The sequence below is a fragment of the Ursus maritimus genome, unplaced genomic scaffold (genome assembly GCF_017311325.1).
Source record: "Ursus maritimus isolate PB19 unplaced genomic scaffold, ASM1731132v1 scaffold_9, whole genome shotgun sequence".
NCBI lineage: Eukaryota > Metazoa > Chordata > Mammalia > Carnivora > Ursidae > Ursus > Ursus maritimus.
The window spans coordinates 79,434,090-79,446,830 of record NW_024427107.1 but is presented as its reverse complement, the minus strand read 5'-3'; positions in this window follow the sequence as shown (position 1 = coordinate 79,446,830).

Here is a 12,741-nt window from a genome sequence, read left to right as displayed (position 1 = left end):
GTTTCAGTAGAAAACTGAGGAAAACCAAGAACTACTATGAAAGCGCCCTCAACCCTGTACCCACCCGCTGGAGGGCCTGCGTGGGGTTCCTCTGCGCTCGTTTCCTGCCGAGACTGGTAGGGAGGCCGCGGTTTCCCCAAGGGCAAGAACTACGGCTATTTCATCCCTGCATCCCTGGCTACGAGGCCACAGCCAGCACGTATCAGCGCTCAGGAATCATTCTAGATATTCGTCTCATCTGCCCAATTCAGGCTGGCAGGTGCCTGATGGCAAAGAGCACACCAAGTTATCCAAGAGCCAAAACCGGAGTAGAGCCGAGGTCGTGGTCCCCCACTTCCCAGGCCTGTACACGGGGGTGCCTGCCGCAGCCACACAGGCGCTCAATCCACCGGGCCCAAGGGCTGGGGTGCTGTGCCCGCTGTGCAACTTCAGAGTAGCTCCTTTCCTCTCTGGGCCAGGCCTCCTGAACTGCAAGCTTTGGGTCCCCCCGCCTTCAGAAGCCTGGGTCTCAGGGGAGCCTGGATTACGAGCTGCTTTGGGATACAAAGGCACACATGCACCCCAACAGTCCGCTGGGCCCTCCGCCTGCCAGCAGCCACGAGCTGGGTCGAGGCCGACGAAAGGGGCCCCGAGGGGCAGCACGATGCGCCCTCGCCAACGACAGGGCCTCGTCGGCCAAGCGTGCAGGGCCCCGGGGCGTCGCCTTCACCTCGATCCGCTCCTCGCTGCTCCTCGCCCTCCTCCCCGCGGCGCCCGGGAGGCGAAGGAGGAGAGGCCGCCGCCCTGGGCCGAAGGGGCGGGCCCAAGCGACGCCGGAGGGGACGGGCGAGTCCCTGGATGGAGGGCGGGGGCCCAGGAACGGACGTGCCCCTAGCCCAGCCCCGGCGCAGCCCGACCTCCCGCGGCAGCGCTCCCCAGCCGGCCCAGCCGAGCAGCCGGGCCGCCGCGCCCACCGGAAGGGCCCGCCCCTTCCGGCGCCGCTCTAGGAGGAGGGGCCCCGGGCCTCTCAGTGGTACGCCGGCGCCTGGCTCGGCCGGCTTGTCTTCTCTTTTTCATTTCTGCGACGGCTTCCTTGACCCCGGCCGCGCCCGCCGGAAGGCCCGCCCCTCAGGCCCCGCCCCTCAGCTCTGTCCCCGCCCCCTCTCTCTGTCCTCCCCTCCCTCGCAGCATCCTAGTCTCTTCATTCCTGCGCGCCCTCCCTCTCCCCGGCCCTCCCTCCCTCCTGCCTTTGCCCCTTCCCTCGCCCCTGCGCCCCCTTTCTCACCCCGCCCCCTCCGTCATTCCCCTCCCGCCCCTGACTGTGCTCCTCGCACACAGCAGGTGCACCCGGCCGGTGTTCCGTTGCTCTGGTGCTCGCTCTGCCTGGGACGCCCCTCCCCAGCTGTTGGCTTGGCGCACCCCGCGTCCTTCCGGAGAGCTCGGCTCCTCCTTGGCGCCCACCCCGCCTCCCTGTGTGTATTCAGTTCCTGCTTCCCGCACACTTAGCTGCTTAAAACGACACTTGTTTGTTACCTGAGTTCCTGTGGGACAGGCATCCCGGAGTCCGGGCCTGCCTCGGATGGCCTCTGTGCGGTCGCGCCAGGCTGCAGGCACGGAGTCCTCTGGCTGCGTTCTCAGCTGGCGGCTCAACTGGGGAAGAATCTGCTTCCACACTCCCCTGCTTGTTGGCAGGATGCATTTCCTGGGGGCTGTGCCACCGAGGGCCTGCTTCTTACCAGCTGTTGGCTAGAGGACCTTGGGTCCTAGTGCCCCCCCACATTCCCTGCCATGGGGCCTTCCCAACATGGCTGTTTGCTTCTTCAGGGCCAGCAAGAGAGCCTCTCTCTCCGTTCTGCTCAGATGGAGTCTCATAGAATGCAGCCCAACCGTGGGAGTGACATCCTGTCACCAACATACAGTGTGACCTAACCACAGGACTGACGTTCTGTCACCTCTGCCATGTCATGGTTTTGTTTTGTTTTGTTTTAAAGATTTTATTTATTTATTTGACAGAGAGAGAGAGGGGGAACACAAGCAGGGGGGTGGGAGAGGAAGAAGCAGGCTCCCAGCGGAGGAGCCTGATGTGGGGCTCAATCCCAGGACTCTGGGATCACGCCCTGAGTCAAAGGCAGCGGCTTAACGACTGAGCCACCCAGGCTCCTCCCATGTCGTGGTTTTGAAGCAAGTCACAGATGCCGCCTGCATTTGGGGAAGAGAGCAGTCTCTGTAATACCCTAGTTGGTCTCTTCCCCCACCTCCGGACTTCCCGGCCCTGCCATGCAATTTTTTTCACAGCATATTCCAGCGTCTGACATACTATGTCATCTCCTTATCAGTATGTTTGTCAGGCACAGGCACACCTCAGAGGGTGAGGGCAGTGGGGCTCTGACACCACCAGGAGGCAGATGGCGCAGTCCGGCGAGTCCCAAGCATGTTGCCTTCCCGGTGTCCATCAAGGTTATGTGGACGCCACGCTCTAGTCCATGAAGCCGGCAGCAGCCTTGTGTCTAAACTACATGTACGCGCCTTCGTTACCAAACATACCCTCTTGCTACAAATGCTAGCGGCGACCTGAGCTGTCAGTGAGTCCAACCTTCGGCCCCACGGTGGCAGCTGCGGACTCATCTGGTGGCGGCTGCTGAAGCTGGGGGCGGCGAGGGGGCTGGCCAGTTCTTCAAACAAGACAACAATGAAGTTTGCCACATCAACTGACCCTTCCTTTCACGAACAGTATCTCTGGAATGTGTGATGCTGTCTGACGGCATTTCATCCACAGACCTTCCTCCAAAACTGGCATCTGTCCTCTCAAACCCTGCTGCCACCTTACCAACTAGGGCCATAGAATAGTCTAGATCCTCTGTTGTCATTTCCCGTCTTCACAGCACCCTCACCAGGAGCAGCTTCCATCTCCTGAAAGCATGTCCTCTGCTCCTCCGAGCGGCACCTCCTCATCCGTGAGTTTGAGCACGAGATCGCGGCAGTGTGGGCCACGTCCAGGCTCCACTCGGGATTCTGGTTCTCCTGCTGTTGGCACCACGTCTGCGGGGATGTCCTCCGCTGATGTCCTGAGCCCCTCAGTCGTTCAGGAGGGTTGGAGCCCCTTCCTTCCAAACTCCTGTTACTATTGACATTTTGACCTCTTCCCGTGAATCAGGAATGTTCTTCATGGCATCTAGAATGGTGACTCTTTTCCAGAAGATTTTCAGTTGGTTTTGCCCAGATCCATCAGAGGAATCCCTATCTATGGCCGCTATTGCCTTCTTAAGTAAGACGATTTGACAGTCAAAACTACTCCTTGATCCACCGGCTACAGAACAGATGTTGTGTTAGCAGGCATGAAGACAACATAAATCTCCTTGTCCATCTCCATCAGGGCTCCTGGGTCACAGGGTGCATTGTCAGTGAGCAGTCCTATTCCGAAAGGAATCTTTTTTTCCGAGCGGTAGGTCTCAAGAGTGGGCTTAAAATATTCAGTACACCATGTTGTAAACAGGTGACGGTTGCCCAGGCTTTCTTGTTCTGTCGATGCAGCTCAGGGAGAGTGGATTTAGCATGATTCCTAAGGGCCCTAGGACTTCCAGAATATTCGGCCAGTGAGCACTGGCTTCATCTGACAGGCACCAGCTGCATGAGCCCCTAACACGGGAGTCAGCCTGTCCTTTGCAGCTTTAAAGCCAGGCACTGACTTCTCCTCTCCAGCTACCAGAGTCCTAGATGGCGTCTCCTTCCAGTAGACAGCTGTTTCGTCTACACCGGAAGTCTGCTGGTTAGTGCAGCCACCCTCGTGAATGATCTGAGCGCAGTCTTCTGGAGAACTTGCGGCCGCTCCTACGTCAGCACTGCTGTTTCGTCTTGTACTTGCGGTACAAGTCCTATGTGGTACTTGTACGGTATGGAGACAACGTCTTTGCTCCAACCTCACGAACCTGTGCTGGCCGACAGCTGGTCTCCTGCAGCTTCCCCACCTTTCCCAGCCTTCACGGAATTGAAGAGAGTGAGGGCCTTGCTCTGGGTGAGGCTTTGCTCTGAGAGAATGCTGTGGCTGGTGGGATCTTCCATCCAGACCAGTACAACGTTCTCCATGTCAGCAGTAAGGCTGTTTCGCTTTCTTACCATTCACGTGTTCCCCGGAGAAGCACGTGTGATTTCCTTCCAGAACTTCTCCTTTGTGCTCACGATGTGGCTGTGGGGTGCAAATGGGCTGGCTTTCCGCCTGTCTGGGCTTTCGATATGCCTTCCCACTACGCTCGATCATTTCTAGCTTTCAATATAAAGTGAGATGCGTGGCTTTTCCTTTTACCTGAGCCCCGAGGGGTCATTGTAGGGTTATTAGCTGGCCTAATTTTAATATTGTTGTGTCTCAGGGAATAGGGCTCCCGGGGAGAGGGAGAGAGAGACGGGGGAACGGCTGGTCACTGGGGCGGTCAGCACACGGACAATGTTTATTGAGTTCACCGTCTTCTGTGGGAGCAGCTTATGGCACTGCAAAATAATTACAATTGTAACCTCAAAGATCACTGATCACGGATCACCACAATAAACAAGTTTGAAGTGCTGTGAGAACTACCAAAATATGACACAGACATGAAGTAAGCAAATGCTATTGGAAAAATGGCACCAAGAGACTCGCTCAATGGAGGGTTTGCCACAAACCTTCAGTACGCAAAGAACACAATGTCCGCGATGTGCAATGAAATAAGGTACACCTGTAGCTGCTGGAGCATGAGTACTTCTAACTGTGAGAAATACTATTTTTTAAAGTTTCTTTTTCTTTCTTTCCTTCCTTTCTTTCCTCTATGGAAGCTCTACACCCAATGTGGGGCTCGAACCCACGATCCATAGATCAAGCATGCTCTTCTGACTGATCATGACCTGAGCCGAAGGCAGATGCTTAACTGACTGAGCCACCCAGGTGTCCTGAATTTGTCTTCTTTTAAGTTAGTGCAGAATCTAGAGTCCCAAACACCAGGAAGGGGAATGCTGGGACCAGTCAAGGGGAAACAGGAATTTGGGGCATGGAAGGGCTTGAGCCCAGGCCCCTGCTCTGCTGTCAAACAGTGTTGATTCTGTGGTCTTGACCCAGTGTGGGCTTTTTTTTTTTTTTTAAGGTTTTATTTATTTATTTGACAGAGAGAGACAGCGAGAGAGGGAACACAAGCAGGGGGAGTGTGAGAGGGAGAAGCAGGCCTCCGGCCGAACAGCCTGATGTAGGGCTCAATCCCAGGACCCTGGGATCATGACCTGAGCCGAAGGCAGATGCTTAATGGATGAGCCGCCCAGGCACCCCGACCCAGTGTTGAGTCCTGGCTGAAGGCCAGTCAGTTCCCTCTTGTGGGCAGCCGGTGGCGTCTCTTATCCGACTTCCATACTCCAGACCCTGGCACACCTACCTTACCTGCCCCAGGGTTGGTACCAGACACCTAGAGATAGCCCCTGTGCCTAGAGATGCCAAAATTATTCAAATGAGCCAATCTCCAGGGAGCCTGTACATCTCAGCTACCCAGCCCTGCTGGCTGTCTGCTGCCGCTCCTGCAGACCCCCAGCGGGTGTAGCCCCCCGTGGTCCTGCCATGAGTCACAGAGTCTGACTTCCATCTTTCCCAGTGTCACCCTGCTGTGTCCCACCATCAGAAGAACCTTTACATTTTATAGAACTTCTGCAGAAGAACTGGTGTTCGGGTCTCAGCTGTGCTGCTTACCAGCTGTGTGATCTTAAGCAATTCCCTGCTCCCCTTGGTTTTCCCATGTGAAGTGGGGGTCAGTCCCTACACTAAGTGAGCAGGTGCAGGTAGAAATCTTGGTAAAACACCTGGCTTCATAGATGCTTCTGGGACTTCTCCCTACACCCCTGCCGCCTGACATAGAACTGTACCCCCAGCCTTGCCCTAGAGGTCTGGACACTAGCATCTTTCTGACTGGACATTGGCAATGAGCACCACACCACCCCCTTGTTTCCCTAACAGCTGACTTCCATCTCAGGGTAAAGTCGTTTGCAATGGCCTAATGCTCCCACTGACAGAAGCTGATACATAAGAGCTGATAAATCATAGAAACTGTCCTGTTTAAACTCTGGAGAGCTGGGGAAGCAACAACGACAAGAGGGACTAAAATTCCAGAGACGGGAAATGGGCAGACCTGCCCTGGAACCTACTTCTGGTCACCTGAGCACATGGCACCTTGTGGTTGCTGAGAGCCTGAGAATTTGACTGTGGTCAAGGCAGAGGCCACCCCTGGGAGAGAGAGAAATGAGAAAGCAGAATTGGAGAGTGGAGAGGACTCTAATGTACAGTTGGTCTCATACAGATTTTGGAATCCACTTATCAATTTCCACACACAAAATCTTAAAACCACAATGAGCACTACTACACCCACCGGAATGGTTACAATTTGAAAGGCTCACAATACCAAGTGTTGGTGAGGCTGTGGAGCAACTGGAACGCTCCTAAAACACTGGTGGAGACAGTGCGTGAGAACTGTTACAACACTGGTGGACACAGTGTGTGAGAACTGTTACAATGCCAGTGACACAGTGCGTGAGAACTCGTACAACACTGGTGGACACAGTGTGTGAGAACTGAACAACGCCAGTGACACAGTGTGTGAGAACTCGTACAACACCGGTGGATACAGTGCGTGAGAACTGAACAACGCCAGTGACACAGTGTGTGAGAACTCGTACAACACCGGTGGATACAGTGCGTGAGAGCTCGTACAACACCGGTGACACAGTGCATGAGAACTGTTACAACACTGGTGGACACAGTGTGTGAGAACTGTTACAACGCCAGTGACACAGTGCATGAGAACTCGTACAACACCGGTGACACAGTGCATGAGAACTGTTATAACGCCAGTGACACAGTGTGTGAGAACTCATACAACACTGGTGGACACAGTGCGTGAGAGCTCGTACAACACCGGTGGACACAGTGCATGAGAGCTCGTACAACACCGGTGAACACAGTGCATGAGAGCTCGTACAACACCGGTGGACACAGTGCATGAGAGCTCGTACAACACCGGTGGACACAGTGCATGAGAGCTCGTACAACACCGGTGGACACAGTGCATGAGAGCTCGTACAACACCGGTGGACACAGTGCATGAGAGCTCGTACAACACCGGTGGACACAGTGCATGAGAGCTCGTACAACACCGGTGGACACAGTGCATGAGAGCTCGTACAACACCGGTGGACACAGTGCATGAGAGCTCGTACAACACCGGTGGACACAGTGCATGAGAGCTCGTACAACACCGGTGGACACAGTGCATGAGAGCTCGTACAACACCGGTGGACACAGTGCATGAGAGCTCGTACAACACCGGTGGACACAGTGCATGAGAGCTCGTACAACACCGGTGGACACAGTGCATGAGAGCTCGTACAACACCGGTGGACACAGTGCATGAGAGCTCGTACAACACCGGTGGACACAGTGCATGAGAGCTCGTACAACACCGGTGGACACAGTGCATGAGAGCTCGTACAACACCGGTGGACACAGTGCATGAGAGCTCGTACAACACCGGTGGACACAGTGCATGAGAGCTCGTACAACACCGGTGGACACAGTGCATGAGAGCTCGTACAACACCGGTGGACACAGTGCGTGAGAGCTCGTACAACACCGGTGGACACAGTGCATGAGAGCTCGTACAACACCGGTGAACACAGTGCATGAGAGCTCGTACAACACCGGTGGACACAGTGCGTGAGAACTGTTACAACACCGGTGACACAGTGCGTGAGAACTGAACAATGCCAGTGACACAGTGTGTGAGAACTCGTACAACACCAGTGGACACAGTGCGTGAGAGCTCGTACAACACCGGTGACACAGTGCGTGAGAACTGTTACAACGCCAGTAACACACTGTGTGAGAACTCGTACAACACTGGTGGACACAGTTGGTGAGAGCTCGTACAACACCAGTGACACAGTGCGTGAGAACTCGTACAACACCGGTGGACACAGCGCGTGAGAACTGTTACAACACCAGTGACAGAGTGTGTGAGAACTTGTGCAATACTGGTGACACAGTGCGTGAGAACTCGTGCAATACCGGTGACAGTGCATGAGAGTTCGTACAACACCGGTGACACAGTGCGTGAGAGCTCGTACAACACCGGTGACACAGTGCGTGAGAACTGGTACAACACCGATGACACAGTGCGTGAGAACTCGTACAACACCGGTGACACAGTGCGTGAGAACTGTTACAACACCGGTGGACACAGTGCGTGAGAGCTGTTACAACACCGGTGGACACAGTGTGTGAGAACTGTTACAACACTGGTGGACACAGTGCGTGAGAACTGTTACAACACCAGTGACACAGTGTGTGAGAACTCGTACAACACTGGTGGACACAGTGCGTGAGAACTCGTACAACACCGGTGACAGTGCGTGAGAGCTCGTACAACACCGGTGGACACAGTGTGTAAAAACTCTCTTCCAACATCGTGGAAAATGTTTGGCAGTACCTACCAGAGCTGAGCACACACAAGTCCCACCCCTGGTGCCCACCCAATGGACATGAGGTCTCATCTACGCCAAAATGGGTGTAAAGAATATGCAGAGCAGTATAAAAACCCAAAGTGGAACCCATCCAAACGCTACCCCCATTAGATGAGGCACCAGCTCTGGAATTCCCACGTAACACTACACGGCAGCAAAAATGCATGTGAATAAACCTCCAGCGCTCGTGGCCTGGGGCAGTGGTCACAGCAGTGTGGCTGGATAGAAGAAGTCAGACACAAGCAGCTGATGCTGCATGATGCCATTTACACAAAGTTTCACAACAGACAAAATCCACGTGCAGTATTAGAAGTCAGAATGGTGGTACCCTCAGGGGGTGGAGGCTGACTGAGAGGAACCCGAGAGAGCCTTCTGGGTTTCTAGAGCGCTCTGCATCTTGATTGATATGAGTGGTTTTTACTATATATATATGTTTTCATCAGTCTCTACACTTGAGGTTTGCACTTAGCCGCACGTAAATTCTACTGCCGTCTTTTTCATGAAACAAAAAGACATGTACGAGAACGTTCACAGCCAAACACTGAAAACTGTCCACAGCTCATCAGCTGTGCGGTGGCTAAAACAACTGTGGGGTGTGTTCCCGTGACACGCCACTGTGCAGCACTGAAGGAAACCAACGACATCTAACCCACAGTACAGAGGGACCTTATAGGCCCAGCGGGAGTCAAAGGGTCCAGACAGGAAAGAGTATGAAGGGCTGACTCTAATTACATAAACAGGTTTCAGATAAAACCTTATTTTTTAAGGTTAACAGCTTATAACTTTCTTCCCTCACCCTCCTTCCTACAAAAACCTTCCATCTTGCATAACTTCTCCAAGCTCCCCTCTACGTGCTGGATGGGGTGATGCCTGATTCACGTATCGTTTAGCAAAGTCACCTAGATCTTCACATTTACTCCATCAAATTTTGTTTTTAAACACTTAAAAATAAAACCGCCGGTTCTTTTACCAGCAAAAGTGGATTTATGAGAGAACAGCAGAGACAGTGATGTGGGACAAGCAGGTGGCGCCTCCGCAGAAAAGAGGGGAGGCTCTTTCTTTTTTCTTTCTTTCTTTTTCTTTCTTTCTTTCTTTCTTTCTTTCTTTCTTTCTTTCTTTCTTTCTTTCTTTCTTTCTTTCTTTCTTTCTCTTTTTTAAGATTTTATTTATTTGACAGAGATAGACAGCCAGCGAGAGAGGGAACACAAGCAGGGGGAGTGGGAGAGGAAGAAGCAGGTTCATAGCGGAGGAGCCTGCCGTGGGGATGGATCCCAAAACGCCGGGATCACGCCCTGGGCCGAAGGCAGACGCTTAACTACTGCGCCACCCAGGCGCCCCTTGGTGGCTCTTTCATAGAGAGATGGGTGGGGTGTGAGAAAGAGGGGATTGTAAACTGAAAGTTCATTGGAGTAAAGTGGGAGCTGGAAGTGTAGTGGCTTCTCATTGGCTGAGCTCTGACAGTCTCTCATCGGCTGGGGGAGGAGGAAACTTTCCTTCCTCCTTCCGCACTGAGTAAGGTAGTATCCACCTGCAAGGTGCACCTCTCCTTGTCGGGCCTACAGTGGGGAAGGAGTGGAGGGGTGAGAGCCACCCCTGCTGGCCTCCAGACTCCACCTAAGTGAGGTCTCCTTTTATTCCTGTCCACACGCTGCATCTGCCACCATACTGGCCAGGAATCCAGGGGGACCTCTCCGGGACACAGGTCCCCTGCTCCGATGGGTGGGAGACACAGTGCTGCCAGGAGGACCTCGGCCACCAGCAAGGCCCGGGGGCCAGACCCAGCCCATAACCCGGTGAGGGGGCTTATGCTCACTCTGGGGCTCCCCTGCCGTCCTGCTGGACTGAAGGAACCCTGACACCCCCCCCCCCCCCCCGCACGCGTGGACCCCTGACAGCTCAGCCATCAGTGTCTTTCCGTCCAGGCCCCCAGGGCTTACACGCACGCACGCACGCACGCGCTCCTTCCTTTGCAGGGGGTGGGCTGTCCCAGGGGGGCAAACTTGAATGGAAGATGGTACTTTGGAGACCTCCCTATTCATTCAAAAATTGGCATGTGCGCATGCTCTGCAGCCCCCGCTTTATCCAGATAATCTTGTTCTGATTCAGGACTCAGAGAGTTTCCTCATCCCTTTATACGGTTGCGGAGCACCCCTGCAGAATTATTTTCAGTTGTTCTCCCACGTCAGCGTGCGGGAGAATGATTTCTAAAGAGACACAATAAATGACACGCACCACTTCGTACCCTCCCAGTGGATTTTCCCAAGGGGAGCCCCGGTGTAAAGCACCTGGCGGGCCAACCAAGGAAGCCCTCGTCAGGGGCACGGGGTGGGGAGTAGGTCTCTGGGAGGCAGCGCCCCAGGCAGAGGGGCCGGGCCGGGTGGGCGGGGTGCGTGGCGGGGCTGGAGCCGCAGCCTCCCGGATGCCCCGACCCGCGCGTGCGCGTGGAAGCCCGAGCTCAGCGGCAGTTTAATGAGACACACAGGTGTTGACGTGCAGAAGGAGGGGAACCAATTAGGCACAGACGCGCCACCTGCTCCAGCACCCCGCTCGTGAGTGCGCACCCGCAGGAAGTGGCAGCAGGGACACGTCACGGTCACACGGCACGCACCGCAGCCAGAACGTGCCCACCGTCCCAGCGTCCACCCACGGGCCCACGGAGAAACCAAATGTAGCCACACGAAGGAATAGTATTCCGCCTTTAAAAGGAGGGGAGGGGCGCCTGGGTGGCACAGCGGTTAAGCGTCTGCCTTCGGCTCAGGGCACGATCCCAGCCTTATGGGATCGAGCCCCACATCAGGCTCCTCCGCTGTGAGCCTGCTTCTTCCTCTCCCACTCCCCCTGCTTGTGTTCCCTCTCTCGCTGGCTCTCTCTATCTCTGTCGAATAAATAAAATCTTAAAAAAAAATAAATAAAAGGAGGGGAGATCCGGCCCCCCCTACAACATGGGTGTGCCCGAAGGCATTATGCTGAGAGAAATAAGCCAGTCACAAGAGGACACATCTGTGTTCCACTTCTGTGAGGTCCCCAGGGTCGTCAGGGTCAGAGACAGCAGGTGGAACGGCGGTGCCTGGGGCTGGGGGAGGGGAGCTAGTGTTTCATGGGCAGAACGTCTGGAAAGACGGGAAAGTTCTGGAGGTGGATGGTAGGGAAGGTGGCACAACAGAGACGCGGACAGGAGCTGGGGGGGGGAGCTGGGGGGGGGTGTCTCTGCTAGAGCTGGTGCCAGATACCAGGGACCCTCAGTCACCCTCCACCATGGGGCTTCCGGGTAAAGCGAAGCAGAGACTCTCCAGTGTTGATGTGGATGGAGCCAAGGGTGTCCAAAGACTAGAAAAAATGAAGGCCAGGGCTTCCTGGGTGTGGATGAGTGTCAGGGAGGGTGTCGGGAGGGGGCGGGCTGACCGAATGAACGACACGTGCCTGCCAGCCTGAAGGGACTAACGGATGAACTTCTGAGACGCTGAGCTTCTCGCGGGTTCCTGGTGTGAGTGGGGGTGCAGAGCACTGTGCCCTCCAAGACCACCCGGAGACTGCTCCCAGTGGCCAGCAGCCCCCATGTCTGCTTGTTTCTCAGTACTGGATTCCAGGGAAGAAAGGGGCTTGTGCCCCCTTCCAAGCCCCAGGAACAGCCTGCCTGGGCGAGAGAGCAGCAGAGAGGGAGAGAGAGAGAGAGATTCTGGGAGAGACCCGTCATGGACTCCTGCCCATGGGGGTGACAGGGTCTGGACTCTAAGAAGGAAGCCCCTTCCTCTGCTCCCAGAGACCGAGAGGGTTCGCTGCAGAGGATGGGAAAGCACCTGGAGCAGGGAGGTGCACCTGAGGACCAGCACAGCTACAGCCCACATCTGCCCCCAAAAGCCCCAACCCCCGGGACCTGTGAGCTGCAGGTGGGGACAGATGCCCTTCCTGTCCCCACCGATGCTAGACCTTTGCCCCTCCATCGGAAACATTGTTCACCTCTCCCCAGGTCTGGATCTGATTCAACTTGGTGACCCCAGAGGCCCACATGGGGAGGGTGAGGAACCCAGTGCTCAGGACAGAGCAGTGCGGTTCCCCAGGGAGAGCAGGGCCGTGCCCTACCCCCACCATCTCCTCTGCCAGGGCAAGGGCAAATATGGATGGCCGGGATGCCCTGTCCATGACTGGCCTGAGGTCTGAGCCCAAGGCTGCTCCTGCCAGGAAGAGCAAGGTGACCCACTAGATTCGACCGGCTGGAGGGAGGCCAGGCCTGGGGGTGGGGAA